This window comes from Panthera tigris, chromosome B2, assembly GCF_018350195.1.
Source record: "Panthera tigris isolate Pti1 chromosome B2, P.tigris_Pti1_mat1.1, whole genome shotgun sequence".
NCBI lineage: Eukaryota > Metazoa > Chordata > Mammalia > Carnivora > Felidae > Panthera > Panthera tigris.
In genome coordinates, this window is record NC_056664.1 from 29833880 (window position 1) to 29857898 (window position 24019).

The 24019-nt window shown below is 42.9% G+C and overlaps 1 pseudogene; it reads left to right on the top strand.

The window, feature by feature from the left end:
- The first annotated feature begins 927 nt into the window (after window positions 1-927).
- Window positions 928-19067, top strand: LOC102970351 (annotated as a pseudogene).
- The last annotated feature ends 4952 nt before the right edge of the window (window positions 19068-24019 follow it).

Consider the following 24019-nt stretch of genomic DNA (forward strand, 5'->3'; position numbering starts at 1 on the left):
TCAGTCTGGAGCAGCTCCGCCCAAGCAAGATGCCCTTGGAGGGATTTTACCTCCAGGGAGAAGAGAACCGGAGAACTCCAGCCATGCTGCTCACCTGTACATCTGCATCCTTTGCTACCAAGGACCCCCACATCTTGACCAATTGCTAAACCCAGCTGATAGAGCTGCCCGGAGTCCCTGCCACTTCATTTCCTTCCCAGCACTGGAGCTTTCACTGTGGTGAGACCTGCCCCCAGGGGCCCAAATCCCTGCTGTGATCCAATTTCTGGGATAAGGACACCACAGAATCTCACTATCTACAAGGGCTAGAGATGCAGCTGCACTGTGCTCCACTCTTGCTCTAGAATTGGAGGTTTGACCTACAAATTAACTAGGGCCATGCAGCTGCTGTTCTACATCCCTCCCCCTGAGACCTGAATGGGAGCATTGACCCACCATCATATAGGCAGTCCTATTGCTCTGTGCACCGCCCCATGCACCCTAAATTGCGACTTTGACCCATCATCACTGGGTCCATGTTGCTCATATGGGGTAGAGAACTTGGGTGACTGGGAGCTGAGGGGTTACCATGTAACTTCTTTATTTTCTCATATTTTTGAATATCTATTGAATTTTCTTGTATGTGCATGAATAATGTTTTCAGAAAAATAAACTACTTTAATATTCTTAACACTTGACAGATCAGCTTCAGACCATGAATTAAACTCAAACCATAAAGTAAACTCTGGTTTACTTTAGGATCAATCATCTTTTTCATTGAACTCTTTTGTTTTTGAATTTCCATTTCTGAAGCTGGAGAGCTAGATTGTATGGACAAATTCTCCCACTAAAATAGCTTAAAATGCCGTGTAATGTAGAAAAATAGTTGTCTTGAAAGGATTAAAACTGACAAGATAGTAATAAATGAAACAATGAGCCTACCCCGAAATGGAGAGAAAGACCTTGTTTGGCATCCGAAGAGAACATGAATGGAGCAAAGACTCTGTGAGTCCACTGCCCACAGCTCAGACAGGCAGGTCCAACCTTCCAGCTCTGTGGCCTGAGCTGCTGACTTTTCTAACATCTGTCTTCCCTTTTAAAACTTAAATAAAATGTTTATATCCAATTAAGATGTATATATATAATGTACAATATATATGATATAATGTACACTCACTAGAGAAAAATTGTAAAATGAGAAAAGCAAATGATGACAAAGTAAAAAGGATGGTAATTCTCACACCTGAGCTATTTTGTTGCATCTCTTTCTAGTCTATTATAGGTGCTCCCGCTGCTGGAACTCTCTTCTCTGAGGTGATGAGCACAGAGCTCAGCAGCCCCAGCCCTGCTCTCTCCAGATGCCATTTCCCCAGTCAGCTCACTGTCCCCCCTCCTGAGAGGGCTGCTTCTCACTTCCTCCTCCCTCCTCAGTCTCCTGCACCCCTCCCTCCTCTGCACCTTGAGGTGATGAACCTCTTTCTAAATAGCCTGCTTATCATATACCTTCTCTGGTTCTGTTTTATGCATTATCTTTACCAAATTGGCTCCTCTTTCACACTCTCCCATCTCCTCCTTATAATTATCTGATAATTTGATTAGCTCAATGTGCAGTGTTTGCTTTATTATGACCATGAAATGCTTGTCACAAATGAGGATTTAGTAGATTATGATTGCTTTACCTTTTCTGAATCAACTTTTTATTTTCCGGGACTAAGTAAATATCTTATCCATCATTTGCTTAGTTTGTGTTGTTCTCATTTAAATCTTTTCCAAGCTCCCCCTGGGTAAATCTTCATGAATATTCGAACCCATCCACTATTCCACCTCATGTCTATGCAGACTCCTGTCCCACAGCCTTCAGTCCTGCCCCATGTGGACAGGATGCTTGCATACCTGGGGCAGGGCCAACACCCAGATCCCCTTCAGTTCAGCCTGGGTGCCCTCTGCCTCTCTCCTTCTGGCTCCCTGTTGCCTGGACCCACGTGCTCCCATCTTTTGCTTTTCTCCATCATTTCCCCCCCTTTGCCTAGTGGTATCCGTGGAAGGGAATGTGGAAAGTAGACACCGGCACTCTAAACATCTGATGTGCCTTTAGGCTACCCTCACCCTGATTCTTATGGTGATGGGATGAGACTCTGTACTGGACACAGTTGTCCTTGGGATTTGAAAACCATGTGTCATGTCTTCCAGCCACCAGGACTGTGTTGCTGTGTCTTAGAGTTTTCAAGGTGTCTGTTCCTCCACCTTCTTTCAGACATCTCCTTGTGAAGTCTCCTGGTGTGGGCCTCTTGTCATCTACTCCAATCAGGGCCTCTTGTCATCTACTCCAATCAAGAACTTGGTCAGGTCTTTTAATAACATATGTATTTTTCCCTGTAAACTCCAAGAAATATTTTTTTTGTTTTTTAATTAGAGAGAGGGCACAAGTGAGCAAGGGTGGAGAGAGAGAGGGAGAAAAAGAGAGAATCCCATGAGGGGCAGAAAGAGAGAGAGAGAGAGAGAGAGAGAGAGAGAGAGAGAAAGGGAGACAGAGGGAAGGAGAAGCTGGGCTCACCAGAAGCAGGGCACGAGTTCACCTGATGTGGGACTCAGACTCATTAACTGTAGGATCATGACCTGAGCTGAAGTCAGAGGCTTAACCAACTGAGCAACCCAGGTGCCCACTCAGAAAAATCTTCTTGAATTTTTTTTCATCATTTCATACTCTCCATTATTTTTTAAACTATTGTTATTAACTTGTTGGAATCACCTGATTGAGAACCAAACAGTTCTTGTCTCCTGTTGCCATCACCTCCTGACTGTACTACTTCGGGAAAGTACAACTGTAATTATCCACTTTATCAACTAAATTATTCATTTCTATGGTTATAGTTTTAACTCCCAAGAGCTCCCTTCTTTTTCTATGATGGTTCACCACTGTGTGTGGTTCACATTCTGTTCCATATGCCTCTTACACTCTGTAGATATGATTGATTCTAGCGGTAGGGGAGCTGTTAGGTCTCCTGTCATCTGTTCTCGGGATATCCTGATGTTTCTCCATGCAGCACTTATCTCAGCAGTGACTTATGTTTGTCTCTGTCATTTCTGCTAATGCCCACCTCCCACAGGACAGTGCCAGTGTTGTGTCACCAGGGGCTCATGCTTGATCTTCATCTTACATCTGGAGTCAGCTGATCCTGAGCCACTGGAGGCCTCGAGATGTACACGGGATGATGGGCTTTAGTTTGATTTGAGCAGGTAAGTCACATTGCTTCTTAATGTCCTCCTAGACTCTGAGCCTAGCAGCCTCCCATTGCAGAACATTCTAGAACATTGCAGTAGTTCACCTGCATGGATTATACACCATACTTACCTCATGATGGACAGGGAACCAAGGAAAGACAAGTCAACAAGGCTTCTAAGAGCAAACTTTCTGGGTTGAACCTTGGCTCCACTGTCTCCTTATCCCCTCTGAGTCTCTCTTTCTGTTTTGTACAAAGGGATTCCCTATGGGGCTCCTCATGGGTTTGCTTTGATGATTATCTTTGACCCTCTGTGTAAGTCACATGGTGATAATGCCTGAGATATATTAAGTGTTCCACATCTATACTTACCATCATAATATTGGTTATAGCACTTAAGATAAGTTGTTCTTCGTTTTTATAAGCCCAAATTTAAGAACATCCTTGAAAATATACTTTTGAGAACATGTATGATTATATCCTTAGGGTAAACTCCTAAAAGAAAATGTCTGTGTCACAATATAAGCACATTTAAATTGTGGAGACATTTTTCAGAACAACCCTTTAAAAATGTTATACCAGTGTTCACTCCCATCACCCTTTATGCCGTTGTATTTTCCCAACCCTGTGTTGTACACTCTCATCACCTACTTTCATCTTTGCCAAGTTGAAGATTCCAAGTTTTATTCCCATTTCTTATTCCACATCCTCATTTTTATCACCAATATATTTGCTTGACATATTAATTCCTTCCTTTCCAAATTGTTTTCTAACATTTAATTTTTTTCTTTATCTTTTTTTATTATTTGAGTGCATTTGACACACTGCTCCATTCCTTTCAGGTTTACAACATAGTGATTCATCATGTAATCCAATAATTCCACTCTTGGGTATTTACTCAAAGATAATGGAAACTCCAATTCCTTAACTATTTTTTGAATGAGTTGTAGCTATTTTAAAATATGGAATATAACAGAGAAAAAACAGCAGCCCCCACATTGGGAACTGGTCTGACACTGCAGCTGGGCTGCAGTGTGGTCAGAAGCTGACCGATGCCACCACTGGGCCATATTACTCTCCTGTGGGACACGAGCCAGTCATCTCAAGAACATCAACATCAGACAAGGACACTCTGAAACCATGACATTGCTTTGTCTAATTACAGACAAAAACAGGCACTGTACAACCCACAAAATACCCAACATCTCCCTGTGCTGGTTAATGTGAGCAATCACTGCTTCTTTACCCTTCTGCTTTCTCATCACTCTGGTCTGTAATGCTTAGAAATGAAATTCACTCAGATGGTCAAGCATAGAATTGCCCACACATGCTCACAACATGCAGCCAGGAGTGCGCCCCAGCTTCCACAAACCCTCCCCCAAACACCCATCCAAAGCTCATATTCTTATAGGTTCCAACACCTTCATATTAAGATGCCTCATGGCCCCAAAGGAGTGCGTTCTTTCTCAGTGCAACAAGTAATAGATCCAACTTGAATGCCCACAGCTGCTCCTGGTGGTCTTTGGCTGGAGAACATTGAAGCATGTTACCCTTTTGTCTGTCAAAATTGTTTCTGTGTCTTTTAATTTGATCACGACATGTGTTTGAATCTTTGTGAGTGCTTGACATGCAGAAATTTTGTTTGGCTTTATCATTTTCATATCACGATTTTCAAATCATTGGGCCACACTTAGAGAATTCTTCATCCCACAATTATAAATGTTTCAGGTATATTTTCACCTTGGTAGAAATGAAGAGCAGAGGGTTTCAAGGGTGAAGGAAAACACAGAGAAATGTCTGAATTTGGGCAAAGGAGCAACAGGTAAAAGATTCTAAGGTGGTGGAATCCAAGATGTACATCTTCTGCTTTAGGATTTTTACAAGTATGTGCAGGGCCTACAAGGTAGCTCATATATGTTGTGTTCAATGAATCCTCTCTCTTGGGCTCTGTGAAGACTTATGTGCCTGCTTATGTTTACCGGGTTAACACAAACAACACCAAGGCACCAAAGGTAATAGAAACTAAAATTACCTCCAGTGATGGGCATTTTTGAACAGTTATCACCTTGATTTGATATATCATGTTTTGTTAATCTCTATACACTTTAGCAGTTATAATGCATTATTAATTAAACTCTCATGCTGTCTTGTAAGGGTATGTCTCAAACACACATAGATAAATCTATGACTTCTATACGAAGATAAATTTAATACACATATACCTGTGAATCACATAGTATCTTTTTTGAGGAGGATTCTGAAAACTAAGAATATTCTAGGTATGTACTGTCCAAATAGAGACTACTCAGGACACAGGGGTGGCTCAGTTGGTTAAATGCCTGACTCTTGATTTCAGCACAGGTCTTTATCCCACAGTTCTTGGATCGAGCCCTACATGGGACTCTGCACTGACAGCACAGAGCATGCTTGGGATTCTCTCTCTCCTTCTCTTTCTGTCCCTCCCCTTTCAAAATAAATAAATTTTTAAAACTAGTAGCTACTAACCACATATGGCTACTTAAATTCAAATTCCTTTGAAATAATTAAAAATGCAACTCCTCAGCACATTAGCCCCATTTCAAGTGCCACCTGTATCTCAAGAGCCACATGCAGCTTGTGGCCACCATGCTGGACAGGGCAGATATAGAACAATTCCTTCATTACAGAATGTTGTATTGGACGGTACTGCATTGCATGCTTTATGGGCCTCAAGTCAGATGCATTAGGTACATGTAAAATGTGAAGACCAATATTATTTCTCTTACAGACTACATGAGATCTCTGGGATGCGAATACATAGTAAGGTGGTATCTCACAAAATCAAAGTCGGTCATGCATGGGTCTGGTGCCTTCAGGCACAAACTGTTCCCAATTACAAAGGGAAATACCGGCCCCTCCACCTCCCTTCCCAGACTGAGGACACTCTGGCAGCAAACTGCCAGGAGGTGAGTTCTGTCCCGGGTGCCCTCAGGGGCTAAACTCAGAGCTAAGTTATCAGAGCCAAGTCCAGCTCAGGGAAAGGGATTCTGCTAAGAGGAGTCCAGGGCAGGGATCATCTGGGAGACCCTCCCAGGCTTATTCAGAGCAGCAATTCTCAAAGTGAGGTCTGTGGAACACCGTACGTCACTGGGGCTCTGTCACAGAGGTTTAAACTATTTTCATAATAGCACTTAGACAGTATTTGCTTTTTCACTATGCTGATATTCGTACTGAGGTAAAACAGCAAGAATGGAGGTTATGGGTCCAAACTGCCATAGTTGTTATTCTTCACCACTACTTCCAAAAAACAAAACAAAACAAAACAAAACAAAAAACCAAGCCAAACCAAACCAAACACCTCTGTCCTCTTTCTGTGCCACCATAATGGCGCGCATGTCCTGGCAGACGCTCCCCAGACCATAAACAATGCCGGAAAGAGAGGCAAACACCAGGTCTTATTAGGCTATGCTCCAAAGTCATCGTCCTGTTTCTAACTGTGATGATGAAGCAGGGTCACACTGGCAAATTTGAAGTCACTGGGGATTACATTGCTGGGGAAATTGTTATGAACCTCACAGACAGTGGGGCACCTGGATGTCTCAATCGGTTCAGGCCATGATCTCATGGTTTGTGGGTTTGGGCCCCGAAACGGGCTCTGTGCTGACAGCTTAGAGCCTGGAAACTGCTTCGGATTCTGTGTCTCCCTCTCTCTTTGCCCCTCCCCTGCTCACACTCTGTCTCTCTCTGTCTCTCAAAAATGAATAAACATTAAAAATAATTTTTTAATTATTATCTTTACTAAATTATTCTCAAACCAACATTTTGAACATGTCTTCTATGATGACATGGGAAATATAGCACTTCTGTTACAACCTTAAGCCTCAAGGAAAACAGTTCGTTTTTTTTTTTTTTTTCAAAATGCTCTTTTTACTTGAAGGAATGAATGACACAGAACCTTGGATTATTTAGACTAGATATTTGGCAGAAGTTTTCTTGAAAAAGGACATGAACCTATCCCTTCACGAAAATCAACTCACATAAGACAAGGCAGTACTTGTTGCCTTGATAAAATGTAAGCTCTTGAGAGAAAATCAGCATTTTGGAAAACTTGTGGTCCACCAATAATCCTGATAGCTTCTCATACTGACAAGCATTTTGTTGGGATCTGTAATAGATGTAACTTTTTGATAATTCGATTCCACTCTAATCAGTGATGGAACACCTATATTACTTAGTGAAACAACACACAACACATTACTTAAAAACAATCATGCATTAGTACAAGATCCATTCCGTGTGCAGATGGGCCTATGGATTTAATATAACAGAGAAGTACCAGTCAATCAATGATGCTGTTTCAGGATCCAGTTTGCAAATAACCTTAGAGAAAGTACAACTTGTGTAGTTGTAATACAGTATCAAAGATGAATATCCATAATTATCTGAAAAGGTTATGACACATACTATTCTCCTATGTTTGGTCAAGGATGTAATTTTTTCATATACTTCAACCAAAACAACACAACAGATGTAGAAGCAAATCTGAACATCTACTGGTCTCTAATGAGACAGACAAGAAAGTGACTTCCAAATATGTAAAATGTAACAAACTCCACTCTTCTCACTGCCTTGTTTATTTGGGGAAATAGTTATTTGGGAGGGGGGGAGTTCAGGTGGCAGAGGAGTAGGGGGACCCTAAGCTTGTCTCCTCCTTAGAACACAGCCAGGTACTTATCAAATCAAATCATTCTGAACACCCGAGAACTCAACTGGAGTTCTGAGAAAACAAAAACTTTAAGTCTACGAATAGAAAAGCGACCACCTTCTGGAAGGTAGGAGGCAGGAGATTTGATTTGGGGGAGACAAAGTTGAGGGTAGGGCAGCAGGGAGTGAGCCTGCTTACGGAGATACTTCAAGTATTATAAGCAGCACAAAATCGGAATTTTAGTCCGCTTCTGTGGGGGTGTGCTTGGCTTATAGGTGGTCAGGTGGGAACTGGGAGGAGTCCCAGGAGTGGCAGCGCGGTATGAGAATCTCCTGGTAACAAGAAAGACCGGGGTGCCCAAGTGCTGCACTGCTCCCAGGTGTAAGAGCGGGGACTCCGGCTGAAGGCAGCAGGAAGGGGTTCCAGCTTTCTGCTCCCTTTTGCCAGAAATTCTGAACAGCTGCACCACTTTCTGCTTTCCTCCTACAGGCTGACAAAAGCGCAGTGAGACCATCACCCAAAGGAACAGTGCCAGTGTGCTGTGGAAGTCCCCAAAATTTGGGGTTTTGAAACTCAGTCCTGCCTGAGACAGAAAAGCTCGGACACCGGCAGGGTGAAAGTAAGGTTCTGATGGAAATCAGGGGCAAGAGGGGTGATTGATTACTCTTCTTTGAGGGTTCCCCGAGGAGTGGGTGACACGATCTTTTTAGCTCCAGGGCTGGAGAGTGGGGCGACGCCCTATTCATCCCCGCCCAGCAGCGCTGAAAGGCTTCAGGGAGCAAAACAGCACCACCTAGTGGGGGCTGAAGCCACTTACACCAAGACCAGCCCGATTGCACCCTGGAAGCACATTTCCTCCGAAACAAGTCAGCCTGAGTCCACAGCAGCAGGCCCCTCCTTCAGAAGACCAGCACAAACCACTCACTCACAATAAGTCTACTGATCACAGTGCTACAAAGCTTCAACCCTCGGGGAAATAGGATCTGGCTTCCGGTTTACTTTTATTCTTTATTTTTTATTATTTTCATTTATTTTCTTATTTTTTCAATTCCTTTTTTATTTTTTTATTATTTATATGTATTTTTATATATTTATTTTATTTACTTTTAGTTTTCTGTTTCCTTATTTTTGTTTTATTTTGTTTTATATTTTAGCTCTAGATTCTTTTAACAAGCAGACCAAAATACACCCAAGGACCTAGATTTTTTGTTGTTTTTTGCTTTTTATTTTTGTTTTGTTTGTTTGTTTTCTGTTATTTGTTTTTCTTTCTACTTTTCTTTTCCAGACAAAATGACAAGATGGAGAAATCCACCCCAAAAGAAAGAACGGGAAGCAGAACTCGTGGCCAGCAATTAAATCAATACAGATATAAGTAAGATGTCTGAACCAGAAGTTAAAACAATAATTATAAGGATACTAGCTGTGCTTTAAAAAAAAAAAAAACCAACATTCTCTGATATCAAAGAATCCCTTCCTGCAGATATAAAAGAACTAAAATTTAGTCAGGTCAAAGTTAAAAATGCTATACCCAAGAGGCAAACCTGAAAGATCCCATGTCAGCAAGAATAGGCAAGGCAGAAGAGCCAATTAGTGATATAGAAGATAAAATTCTGGAAAATAATGAAGCTGAAAAGAAGAGGGAAACAAAAACCATGGATCACGAAGGCACACTTAGGGTACTCAGTGACTTATTAAACCGTAAAAACATTTGAATCATAGGAGTCCCGGAAGATGAAGAGAGAGAAAAAGGGGCAGAAGGTTTATTTGAGTGAATTATAGTTGAAAACTTGCCTAATTCGGGGAAGGGCACATATCAAAATTCAAGAAGTGCAGAGAACTCCCATTAACTTAGACAAAAGTCAGGCATTGCCAAGGCATATGATATTCAAATTCACTAAATACACCTAAAAGGAAAACTTCATGAAAGCAGGAAGGGGGGAAAAAAGGTCCTTAACATACAAGGGAAGACAGATCAGATTTGCAGGAGATCTGTCCATGGAAACTTGGCAGGCTAGAAAGGAGTAGCAGGATATATTCAACTCAAAGGGGAAAATATGCAGCTAAGAATTCCTTATTCAGCAAGGCTGTATTTCAGTTTAGAAGGAGGGATAAAGAGTTTCCTAGACAAACAAAGTCTAAAGGAGTTCATGACCACTAAACCAGCCCTGCAAGAAATTTTAAGTAGATAAAAACAAAAAACAAACAAACAAAACCAGACCAAAAGCAACAAAGACTAGAAAGGACCAGAGAAAATCACCAGAAATAGCAACCCTATAAGTAACACAATGGCACTAAATTCATATCTTTCAGTCATCACTCTGAATGTAAATGGACTAAATGCTCCAATCAAAAGACATAGGGTATCAGAATGGAGATTAAAAGAAAAAAACAAGATCCATCTATATGCTGCCTATAAGAGAGTCATTTTAGACTTAAAGGCACCTGCAGATGGAAAGTGAGGGTATGGAGAACCATCTGTCATGCTAATGGATGTCAAAAAAAGCTGGAGTAGCCATACTTACATCAGACAAACTAGATTTTAAAACAAAGACTATAACAAGAGATGAAAAGGGGCATTATTTCATAATTAAGGGGTCTATCCATCAAGAAGAACTAACAATTGTAAATATTTATGCCCCCAACTTGAAACATCCACATATATAAATTAATTAGTAACAAACATAAAGAAACTCATTGATAATAATACAATAAGAGTAGGGGACTTTAACACCCCACTTACAACAATGGACAGATCATCCAAACAGAAAATCAACAAAGAAACCTTGGCTTTGAATGACACACATGTTCAGATAGACTGAACAGATATATTCAGAGCATTTCATCCTAAAGCAGCAGAACACACATTCTTCTCGAGTACACATGAAACATTCTCCAGAAGAGATCACATACTGGGTCACAAATCATCCCTAAACAAGAACAAAAAGATCAAGATCATACCATGCGTATTTTCAGTTCACAACACTATGAAACTCGAAGTCACCACAAGAAAAATTTGGAAAGCCTTCAAGTACATGGAAGTTAAAGAATATGCTACTAAAGAACAAATGGGTTAACCAGGAGATTAAAGAAAAAATTAAAAAATACATGGAAGTCAATGAAAAGGAAAACAGGACAGTCCAAAAACTTTGGGACGCAGCAAAGGTGATCCTAAGGGAGAAGTATATTGCAATTTAGGCCTATCTCAAGAAGTAAGAAAGGTCCCAAACACACAACCTAACTTACCCCTAAAGAAGCTATGGAAAGGAACAGCAAATAAAGCCTAAGGCCAGCAAAAGAAGGTAAATAATAAAGATTAGAGCAGAACAAAATATATAGAAACAACAACAATAATAACAACAACAAAAACAGTAGAACAGATCAATGAAACTAAGTACTGGTTCTGTGAAAGAATAAACAAAATTAATAACTCCATGGCCAGACTTATCAAAAAGAAAAGAAAGAGGATTCAAATAGATAAAAATCATGAATGAAAGAAGAGAGATACACCACAGAAATACAAACAATTATAAGAGAATACCATGAAAAATGATATGCCAACAAACTGGCAATTGGGAAGAAATGGACAAATTCCTAGAAACTCATGCACTACCAAAACTGAAACAGGAAGAAATAGAAAGTTTGAACAGACCCACAACCAGCAAAGATTTGAATCAGTAATCAAAAGTCTCCCAACAAACAAGAGTCTTGGACGAGATGGCTTCCCAGGGAAATTCTACTAAACATTTAAAGAAGGGTTAATACCTATTCTCCTCAAACTGTTCCAAAAAATAGAAATGGAAGGAAATATTTCAAACTCATCTACAAAGCCAGCATTACCTGATTCCAAAGCCAGACAAAGACCCCACTGAAAAGGAGAATTAAAGGCCAATACCCCTGATGAACCTGGATGCAAAAATTCTCAACAAGACACTAGCAAATTGAATTCAACAGTACATTAAAAAAATTATTCACCAGTATCCAGTGAGATTTATTCTTGGGCTGCAGGGCTGGTTTACTATTTGCAAATCAACCAACATGATAAAAGAAAGGATAAGAACCATATGACCCTGTCAATAGATGTAAAAAACAAAAACAAAAAAACAAAAAAACAAAACTCCACACATTTGGCAAAATACAGAATCATTCTTGACAAAACCCTCGACTAGGTAGGGATAGATAGAACATACTTCACAACATCATAAAGGCCATATACAAAGATCTGTATGGGGAAAAACTGATAGCCTTTCCCCTATGGTCAGGGGACATGAATATTCACTCTCACCATTACTATTTACATAGTACTGGAAGTGCTAGCATTGGCAGACAACAAAAAGAAATAAAAGGCATCCAAATTGGCAAGGAAGAAGTCAAACTTTCACTGTTTGCAGATGACATGATACTCTATGTAGAAAACCCGAAGGACTCCACCAAAAAAATTGCTACAACTAATAATACATGAATTCAGCAAAGTCGCAGTACATAAAATCAGTTTGCAGAAATCTGTTGCATTTCTATACACCAATAAAGAAGGAGTAGAAAAAGAAATCAGGGAATCGATCCCATTTGCAATTGTACCAAAAATAATAAGATACCTAAACATAAACCTAACCAAAGTGGTAAAATATCTGTATTCTGAAAATCATGTAACACGTATGAAATAAATTGAAAAGAACACAAAGAAATTGAAAAGCATTCCATGCTCATGGGTTGGAAGAACAAACATTGTTAAAATGTCTATACTACCCAAAGCAATCTATACATTTAATGCAATCCCTATCAAAATACCACTAGCATTTTTCAGAGAGCTAGAACAATCCTAAAATTTGTATGGAACCACAAAAGGCCACGAACGAATAGCCAAAAAAAAAAAAAAAAAAGAAAAAAAAAATCCTGAAAAAGAAAAAAGTGGAGGCATCAAAATTCTCATTTCAAGCTATATTACCAAGCTCTGGTCATCAAGACAGTATGGTACTGGCACAAAAACAGATACATAGATCAATGGACCAGAATGGAGAACCCAGATATGGATCTGCAACTATATAATCAACTAAACTTTGACAAAGCAGGAAAGAATATCCAACGGAAAAAAGACAGTCTCTTAAGCAAATGGTGTTGGGAAAACTGGGCCAATTTCATACATCATACACAAAAATAAATTCAAAATGGATGAAAGATCTAAATGTGAGAAAGGAAAACATCAAAATCCTAGAGGAGAACACAGCCAGCTCAGCTGCACTAACTTGCTGAACATGTTGCCGAAGGCAAGGAAAACAAATGCAAAAATGAACTGTTGGAACTTCATCAAAATAAAAAGCTTCTGCATAGTGAAGGAAACAACCAATAAAACTAAAAGGCAATCGATGAAATGGGAGAAGATATTTGCAAATGACATATCTGATAAAGGGTTAGTATCCAAATCTCTAAGAATTTATCAAACTCAACACCCAAAAAACAAACAATCCATTTAAGAAATTGGCAGAAGACATGAAGAGACACTTTTCCAAAGATTTCCAGATGGGTAACAGACACATGAAGAGATGCTCCACATCACTCATCATCAGGGAAATACAAATCAAAACCACGATGAGATAGCAATCTCAATCTCACACCTGTCAGAATGGCTAAAATTAACAACACAAAGACAACAGGTGTGGCAAGGATGTGGAGAAAGGGGAAACCTTCTTTCACTGTTGGTGGGAATGCAAACTGGTGCAACCCTTCAGGAAAACAGCATGGACTTTCCTCAAAAAACTAAAAATAGAACTACCCTATGACCCAGCAATTGCACTATTAGTTATTTACCAAAAAAGACACTAAAATACAGATTCAAAGGGGTATATGCACGCCACTGTTTATAGCTGCGTCATCAACAATAGCCAAACTATGGAGAGAGTCCAAATGTCCATCAACTGATGAATGGATAAAGAAAATGTGGTATATACGCACAACGGGATATTACTCAGCCATCAAAAGGAATGAAATCTTGCTATTTGCAATGATGTGGATGAAAGTAGAATGCATTATGCTAAGCGAAATAAATCAGAGAAAGACAAACACTACATGATTTCACTCATATGTGGAATTTAAAAAACAAAACAGATGAACAAAGGGGAAGGAGTGGGGAGAGTAGAGAGGGAAACAAACCACAACATAGAGAACAAACAGGGTTGATGGAGGGAGGTGGGTGGAAAGTGTTCTAATTGGTGATTAGTATTGAGAGGCACTTGTGATGAGTACTGGATGTTATATGTATGTAAAGAATCGCTGAATTCTAGTCCTGAAACCAATTATGCACGGTATGTTATCTAACTAAAATTTAAATTAAGAAATAAGTAAATAAAATTTAAAAAATCTATTTCTGTTTTCATGCTATGAGTAATTAATATTTTTCTAAATGAATTAATAAATATTTAAACCTGTTTTCTACCAACTATGGGAAACATTGATAGGTATAACCCACAGACAAAATTATCCTTCGGATCCTTTGTAAGACTGGATAGATATTCTGCGAACACAATGAGAAACACTAACACAGCTCCTGGGGCAGGACTAAGGGAGACAGTGTCACAAAGAGCACCGCAGTAGGAGAGGGGTCTAGGCAAAGTCCCCCGTCGCTGGGCCTGCCTCTCAGGTTTCCAGACACTAAGGCAGTGCTGGGGAAAAGAGGTCGTGTGTACGGGGAGTCCCCATCTTCCACAGTTTTACTTCTCCCAGTCACAGTCTGTGTCATGTCCTCCGGTCTGGATCCTCATGACATAGATCCAGTTCTCACTCCCATTGGATGCCATTTCTAGATAAGCCAATCAGCCACAAAGCGATTCTGAGTTATAAAGTCTCCTCACCCGCTCCTCTACCAAACTGGGACTCATTCTTCCAGTCGCTGACGACGGGGTTCATAGAACCCCAAACGCTCCTCCTGCTGCTGTCGGGGGCCTTGGCCGTGACTGAGACCTGGGCGGGTCAGTGCAGGGTCGGGAGGAAAGGGACTCTGCGGGGTAGGAGCCAGGGGACCGCCTGGCGGGGACGCGGGACCATCGGGAAAACTGCCTGTCCGCTGCCCCGCCCCAGACCCCCACCCGCCCCCTGCCCCGGCCTTTCCTCCCGCGTCCCTCCCAGACTCCGCCCTGCTCTCCCCAACTCGGGTCCCCCTCGCCCTGCGCTCCCGTCCCCCTCCCCCTGGGACCCGGGCCCCGCGCGGGGAGGAGGGTCGGGCGGGGTCTCAGCCCCTCCGTGCCCGCAGGCTCCCACTCCCTGAGGTATTTCGACACCATTGTGTCCCGGCCCGGCCTCGGGGAGCCCCGCTTCATCGCCGTGGGCTACGTGGACGACACGCAGTTCGAGCGGTTCGACAGCGACGCCCCGAATCCAAGGGCTGAGCCTAGGGCGCCATGGGTGGAGCAGGAGGGGCCGGAGTATTGGGACCGAACACCCGGATTTACTTGGACACCGCACAAGTTTCCCAAGTGAACCTGAACACGATGCTCCGCTACTACAACCAGAGCGATTCCGGTGAGCGACGCGGGCCTGAGTCCAGGTCAGGAACCCCACCCGAAAGGACGCGCCAGGGTCGCCCCGAGTCTCCGGGTGTGAGGGCAACCTCGAGGCCGCAGAATTTCCCCTCCCCCGCTCCCTCCCCCCACCGCCATTCCACTGCGTTTCCCGACCCAGGAAAAACCCGCGGGCACTTTTGAGCAGTTTCTGTTACAGTTTGTACTTAATGGCGTGTCTATCCACGTGGTCTCTGTCTCCGCAGCTGACCGCGGGGGCGGGGCTGACAGTGGGGGCGGGGCTGACAGTGGGGCGAAGCTGACCGCGGAGGCGGTGCTGACCGCGGGGGTGGGTCCAGGATCACACAACATCCAGAGAATGTACGGCTGTGAATGGGGCCAGGGGCCAGACGGCCGCCTCCTCCGCGGGTACAGTCAGGAGTCCTACGACGGCGCGGATTACATCTCCCTGAACGAGGACCTGCGCTCCTGGACCGCGGCGGACACCACAGCGCAGATCACACGCCGCAAGTGGGAGGCGGCTGGTGTGACTGAGGACTTCAGGAACTACCTGGAGGTCACGTGCTTGGAGTGGCTCCGCAGGCACCTGGAAAACGGGAAGGAGACACTGCAGCGCACAGGTACTTGGGCGGCGGGGCCTCCTCGATCTCCCCTCCACTGGGCATAGCTTCCCACGAGAAAGGGAAAATGGACTCAGTGTCAGAACAGCGCCCCTCCCCGGGTGGGAAGAGGGAGATCCGCTTCGAAGTTCATATTCCTACTAGAGACAGACTCACCTTGAGGGTGCTTTTCTCTATAAAGGACAGACAGGAATCCAGTCTCTCCCTGGGATGGCTGTTGAGATCATCCCTGAAATAACCCATCAGCAGTTCCCTTTGGCCCTGGCAGCCACCTTGTGAACCCTGACCTTCCCTTTCAAGGCCTTGTTCTCCATCTGAGAACATGTTTGGAGATCTGAGTCTGGGTTTTCTGAGTCATTCACCCTCCACCACAGTCAGGACCACCGTGTGTTCCCCCTTTGGACCAGCAGCTTCCTACCCGGGCTTCTCTCCCTGATTCCAGAACTTAACAAGAATCAGGAGATCCCAAAGGCTAGACTGCTGTCTGGGTTTTGTGCTTCTTCCATCCAGACCAGTTGTCCTGTCCACCTCAGGATGGTCACGTGGATGCAGTTTCAGTGGCCCATAAATCTAAACCACAGTGTGGATTCTCTGTTTCTTCTTCCTCAGAATCTCCCAACACACGCGTGACCCGCCACCCCATCTCTGACCGTGAGGTGACCCTGAGGTGCTGGGCCCTGGGCTTCTACCCTGTGGAGATCACCCTGACCTGGCAGCGTGATGGGGAGGACCACACCCAGGACACAGAGCTTGTGGAGACCAGGCCTGCAGGAGATGGGACCTTCCAGAAGTGGGCAGCTGTGGTGGTGTCTTCTGGAGAGGAGCAGAGATACACGTGCCATGTGCAGCACGAGGGGCTGCCTGAGCCCATCACCCTGAGATGGGGTAAGAAGGGTTTGTGGTAGAGCCCCGTGTCAGAGAAAGCAGGGCCCTTCTGGAGAATTTCACAAAGTCAAGACTGAAGCCAGAGGTCTGAGCCCCTTACCTTCCTTCCCTTTCCAGAGCCATCCTCTCTGCCCTCCATCCCCATCCTGGGCATCATTGCTGGTGTGGTTGTCCTTGTGGTCACTGTGGTGGTTGGAGCTGTGATCTGGAGGAAGAAGTTCTCAGGTAGGAATAGAGTGGGGGGATCTGAGTTCACTTGTCCTGCTGGGGGGTTTCCTAGGTAGCACTTCCTGGGAAGTACCATCCACACACATGTACCTGCCCACTCTGGAGCCATTAGTAACATTCACTCTGTAACAAAGCACTTGTGAAAATCAAGGACAGATTTTCACTTGGTAATTCTGGTGATGGGGACCTGATTCCCAGCAGTGACAGGACACAGAGGAAGGTCCCTGCTAAGGACAGACCTCCAGAAAGTCAGGTGGGTCAGATCCTGCCTTTCTTCATGTTTCCTGATCCTGTCCTGGGTCTTCAGTCAAAATTCTGGAAACTTCATTTTGGACCAGGACTAGGAAGTTGCTCTAGGATCTCATGGCCCATCTGTCCCAGGTTTGTAACATATTTTCTTCCCACAGGAGGAAAAGGACCAAGCTACTCTCCCGCTGCATGTAAGTATAGAGGGGGTGATCCCTGGCACCCTGGGATAGTGTAGACAGGACCCCATGGGGAGCTCACTGCCCCCACCCCCTATAAGCTGCTCCTTTAGTATCAACTCCTGTGGTTCTGATCACATCCTGTGTGTTCTATCCCCAGGCAATGGCAGTACCCAGGGCTCTGATTCGTCTCTAATGGCTCCTAAAGATAAGACTCTGGAGGGCCTGAAGAGGGGAGGAGTGGGGGCACTAGGGACACTTTGAACATGTGAGGGGCTGTTGAGAATGTGGCACTTATGTGACTGATCTAAATGTGTTCATGATTAATTTTTTCTCAGTGTGAAACCTGCTCCCTTGTGGGGGTCTGACCAATGCAAGATTTGCCCACACTCCCACTTGGTAACATCAAGAGCCCCTGACTTCTCTTTCTGCAAGTGGTGTCAGAATGTTCCCATTATGCTAATGTTCCCATTAGCATATTGTGAAAATGTTGGGAGACTGGCCCACCCTGCCCACCATGACCCCTCCCCATACTGATTCCTGTTTCTTTTCTGATCTGCTTTCTTGTTCCAGCAGAGGTAGGGCTGGACTGTTTCCATCCCTGTCTTTATTTCATGTTGGTCAGAGTATTGTTGCCTTACTTCCCTATTGAAAATGAAAATCTTTTATTAAGAAAAGATCTGTAAAGTTGAGGCAGAAAAGAAATGAAAGCACAGAGAACCCTCCAGAATCTGTGTGTTTGCTGTTCTGTGTCTGTTGCAAGTGGGGACAGGAGAGGGCTGGAGGAGCCGAGTGTGGATGGGGCCTGTGTCCAGTCCGTGCTCAGTGCACCATTGGCATCACGTGCTCACTCCTCAGCTGGGTCATGTCTCTGCTCCTTGTCCTTGTCCCTTCTGTGGAACCTTGTGTCACTAGGACCTGTGATCACACGGACTCAGACATTACCTGTCACAAGGACCTTGTGCAGCAAGTGCTTCCTGTGACTGGGTCATCCCAGGCTCCATCCTGGGTTGAGCCCTCAGCCCCATCTTTTGGGTGTTTTTTATTTTTTTCTGTGGAGCATCAGGCCTGTTTTTGCTCCTGTGTCTGAGTTCCTGTCTCATTCTTCCTGGATGAACTGGCAGTTACAGCAGCAGGAGTCCTTTGGGCTGTTGTTTCCACAGGCCTAGGTGGGCCCTGCACACAGGAGTCTCTGTGGTTTGGAGACATGAATTTTCAGATTCATCCATCTCCTCCCTCTTAGTTGTCTTCTGGATTATTCTTTACATCCTGAGGTAGACAGAGAGGAATCTGGGAGTTTCTCATCCTTTTTCAACTTCAGTTAGTTTCTACCTTCTTTGCCTCTCTGCCCCCTCTTCCTGCCCTTAGTTCTAGTGATGTTGGTGCTGGTTCCCATCCACATTCATGGATTTATAAAGCAGGGTCTAATGTAGATTTCTGTGTGGTTGAAGAAAGGGCCCCATGGAGCCTAAGGCCCATGGAGCCTGATTCTGAAGACAGGACTGTAACTGTGTGCTGTGCTGTGCAGGGGAAATGCTGTGGGGGCGGGGGGGGGGGGCGGGGAGAGCTGAGCAGACAGAGGGAGGGAGGAGCAGCCCTGGGGGAAAGTAAAGGCGGCACTGATGGTGAGGTGGGGGCACTTTGTGCGGGAGCTGCCACGGATGGGCTGTGCCTGAGGCTCATCCAGAAGACAGAGGTCCTCTCCGCTGAGCAATCGTTCTACTGATAGTGTCGTGTGCCACGTGCAGGACCCACTATTTTTTTCATCTAGGACACCTCAGTGACTCTAAGAAGAGACAAACATGCTGGTGTTGTAGAGAATATGTCCTAGTAGTGATGGGGTAGATTGCACTTGACCCTGAAACAATGTGGGGATTGAAGGCAATGACCCCATTGTGCAGTCAGAAATGCAAGTATAAGTTTTGACTCCCCTAGAACTTAAGTACTACTAATAATAACCTACTGTTGGATAGAAGCTTTGCTGAAAACTTGAGCAGTCGCTTAGCACATATATTGTATGTTACATATATAGTGTATTGTTGCAATAAATAAAGCTGGAGAAAATATTAAATCATATGTAAGAGAAATCGCATTGACAATCTTATGGTAAAAAATTTTGCATATAGGTGGATATGCATAGTTCAAACCAGTGTAATTCAGAGGTTAGCTGTATATTATATAAACATAGTAAATAAGAGAAGTGTTTAAATTGGAGGTTGGTAGGTGCTTTGAGGAAGGCGACCCAGAGAGTCTCCTGTGCTGTGACGGGGAAGGTGGCTACTTTACTAAAGGGATCAGTGAGAAGGTGAGCTCTGGGAGATGTGAAGGACATGAAGGAATTGGTGGAGCTTTTTTTTGTTTTTGTTTTTGTGTTTTGTTTTTTAGTTTGTTTATTTTGAGAGAGAGAAAGAGAGACAGAACCGCGGAGGGTCAGAGAAAGAGGGAGAGAGAAAGAATCCCAAGCAGGCTTTGTGTGCAGTGTGGGTCTCCATCTCACAAACCGCGAGATCATGACCTGAGCCAAAACCCAGAGTCAGACACTTAACCGACTGAGGCACACAGGGGCCCCATGAAGGAATTGTTGAAGAGCATGTCTCAGGGAGTTCATTCCAAGCAGGGGAACCTTCAGTGCACATGTACTAGAGCAGGAGCGTGTCCTGTGTTTAGGGAAGGGTGAGAGGCCGCTGTGACTGGAGCAGAGAGCATGTGAAATGAGGTCAGATGTCTAGCCCGCAGGATATTATAAGGGTTTTGACTTTTCTTCTTTTGAGTGTGGAGTTACAAGAATGTAGTTTTCTTTAGAAGAATCTGTTTGCTGCTGTGCAGAATCGAGAAGTGAAGGGCAAGGGACCAGTAGGAAAAAGTGTAGGAAACTAGTGCAGTGTTCCAGGAGGGGGATGTCAGCTGTATGTCTAGGGTATGGAAGGAAAATAATAAGACATGATTTGGTTCTGGGTGTATTTAATGAACTTTGTGGCATTTCCTATTGGATTAATTCTGAGTTGTAAGAAGGAGGAATACAGAGGGCATCCAATATTTCAGATTGCAAGTAGAAATGTGGAATGCCTTCCATGGAAATGAGAATGTTATGGAAGTAGGACTTTGGGGGAAGCAGCATCATAGGCATCCACTTTAGGAATGTCAAGTTTGAGATGCATATTAGAAATGCAAGTGAGCTTGCAGCTGGATATAGAGTGCAGGGTAGGAGAAATATCTAGGTTGGATAGATCATCTAGACACACGGTCAATAAAGAAACAAGGGCCCTGAATGATACATTGGATCAGATGGACTTGACAGATGTGTTTAGAACTCTGCATCCCAAAGCAACAGAATATACTTTCTTCTCGAGTGCACATGGAACATTCTCCAAGATAAATCACATACTGGGTCACAAAACAGCTCTTCATAAGTATACAAGAATTGAGATCATACCATGTACACTTTCAGACCACAATCCTATGAAGCTTGAAATCAACCACAGGAAAAAGTCTGGAAAATCTCCAAAAGCATGGAGGTTAAAGAACACCCTACTAACGAATGAGTGGGTCAACCAGGCAATTAGAGAAGAAATTTAAAAATATATGGAAACAAACAAAAATGAAAATACAACAATCCAAACGCTTTGGGATGCAGCAAAGGCAGTCCTGAGAGAAAAATACCTTGCAATCCAGGCCTATCTCAAGAAACAAGAAAAATCCCAAATACAAAATCTAACCGCACACCTAAAGGAACTAGAAGCAGAACAGCAAAGACAGCCTAAACCCAGCAGAAGAAGAGAAATAATAAAGCTCAGAGCAGAAATAAATATAGAATCTAAAAAAACTGTAGAGCAGATCAATGAATCCAAGAGTTGTTTTTTTGAAAAAAATAAACAAAATTGATAAACCTCTAGCCAGGCTTCTCAAAAAGAAAAGGGAGATGACCCAAATAGATAAAGTCGTGAATGAAAATGGAATGATTACAACCAATCCCTCAGAAATACATGCAATTACCAGGGAATACTATGAAAAATTATATGCCAACAAACTGGACAACCTGGAAGAAATGGACAAATTCCTAAGCACTTCCAAAACTCAAACAGGAAGAAATAGAAAACTTGGACAGACCCATAACCAGAGAAGAAACTGAATCAGTTATCAAAAATCTCCCAACAAATAAGAGTTCAGGACCAGATGGCTTCCCTGGAGAATTCTACCAACATTTAAAGCAGAGATGATACCTATCCTTCTCAAACTGTTCGAAAAAATAGAAAGGGAAGGAAAACTTCCAGACTCATTCTATGAAGCCAGCATTACTTTGATTCCCAAACCAGAGACCCAGCAAAAAAAAGAGAACTATAGGCCAATATCCCTGATGAATATGGATGTATAAATTCTCAATAAGATACTAGCAAATCGAACTCAACAGCATATAAAAAGAATTATTCACCATGATCAAGTGGGATTAATTCCTGGGCTGCAGGGATGGTTCAACATTTGCAAATCAATCAACGTGATACATCACATTAATAAAAGAAAAGATAAGAACCATATGATCCTGTCAATCGATGCAGAAAAAGCATTTGACAAAATTCATCATCATTTCTTAATAAAAACCCTCGAGAAAGTCGGGATAGAAAGAACATATGTAAACATTATAAAAGTCATTTGTGAAAAGCCCACAGCTAATATCATCCTCAATGGGGAAACACTGAGAGCTTTCCCCCTGAGATCAGGAACACGACAGGGATGTCCACTCTCACCACTGTTGTTTAACATAGTGTTGGAAGTCCTAGCATCAGCCATCAGGCAACAAAAGGAAATCAAAGGCATCAAAATTGCCAAAGATGAAGTCAACCTTTCACTTTCTGCAGATGACATGATACTATACATGGAAAACCCAATAGACTCCACCCAAAGTCTCCTAGAACTGATACATAAATTCAGCAAAGTCTCAAGATACAAAATCAATGTACAGAAATCTAGTTGCATTCTTGTACACTAATAATGAAGCAACAGAAAGACAAATAAAGAAACTGATCCCAGTCACAACTGCACCAAGAAGCATAAAATACCTAGGAATAAATCTAACCAAAGATGTAAAAGATCTGTATGCTGAAAACTATAGAAAGCTTATGAAGGAAATTGAAGAAGGTATAAAGAAATGGAAAAACATTCCGTGTTCATGGATTGGAAGAATAAATATTGTCAAAATGTCAATACTACCCAAAGCTATCTACACATTCAATGCAATCCCAATCAAAATTGCACCAGCATTCTTCTCGAAGCTAGAACAAGCAATCCTAAAATTTGTATAGAACCACAAAAGAACCCGAATAGCCAAAGTAATATTGAAGAAGAAGACCAAAGCAGGAGACATCACAATCCCAGACTTTAGCCTCTACTACAAAGCTGTAATCATCAAGACAGCATGGTATTGGCACAAAAGCAGACACATAGACCAATGGAATAGAACAGACACTCCAGAATTGGACCCACAAAAATATGGCCAACTAATCTTTGACAAAGCAGGATAGAATATCCAATGGAAAAGAGACAGTCTCTTTAACAAAAGGTTCCTGGAGAACTGGACAGCAACATGCAGAAGATTGAAACTAGACCACTTTCTCACACCATTCACAAAAATAAACTCAAAATGGATAAAGGACCTGAATGTGAGACAGGAAACCATCAAACTCCTAGAGGAGAAAGCAGGAAAAGACCTCTCTGACCTCAGTCGCAGCAATTTCTTACTTGACACATTCCCTAAAGGCAAGGGAATTAAAAGCAAAAATGAACTATTGGGACCTCATGAAGATAAAAAGCTTCTGCACTGCAAAGGAAACAACCAACAAAACTAAAAGGCAACCAATGGAATGGGAAAAGATATTTGCAAATGACATATCAGACAAAGGGCTAGTATCCAAAATCTATAAATAATTCACCAAACTCCACACCCAAAAAACAAATAATCCAGTGAAGAAATGGGTAGAAAACATGAATAGACACTTCTCTAAAGAAGACATCCAGATGGCCAACAGGCACATGAAAAGATGCTCAACGTCGCTTCTCATCATGGAAATACAAATCAAAACCACACTCAGATACCACCACACTCTTGTCAGAGTGCCTAAAATGAACAAGTCAGGAGACTATAGATGCTGGAGGGGATGTAGAGAAATGGGAACCCTCTTGCACTATTGGTGGGAATGCAAACTGGTGCAGCCGCTCTGGAAAACAGTGTGGAGGTTCCTCAAAAAATCTACTCTATGACCCAGGAATAGTACTGCTAGGAATTTACCCAAGGGATACAGGAGTGCTGATGCATAGGGGCACTTGTACCCTAATGTTTATAGCAGCACTTTCAACAATAGCCAAATTATGGAAAGAGCCTAAATGTCCATCAACTGATGAATGGATAAAGAAATTGTGGTTTATATACACAATGGAATACTACGTGGCAATGAGAAAGAATGAAATATGGCCTTTT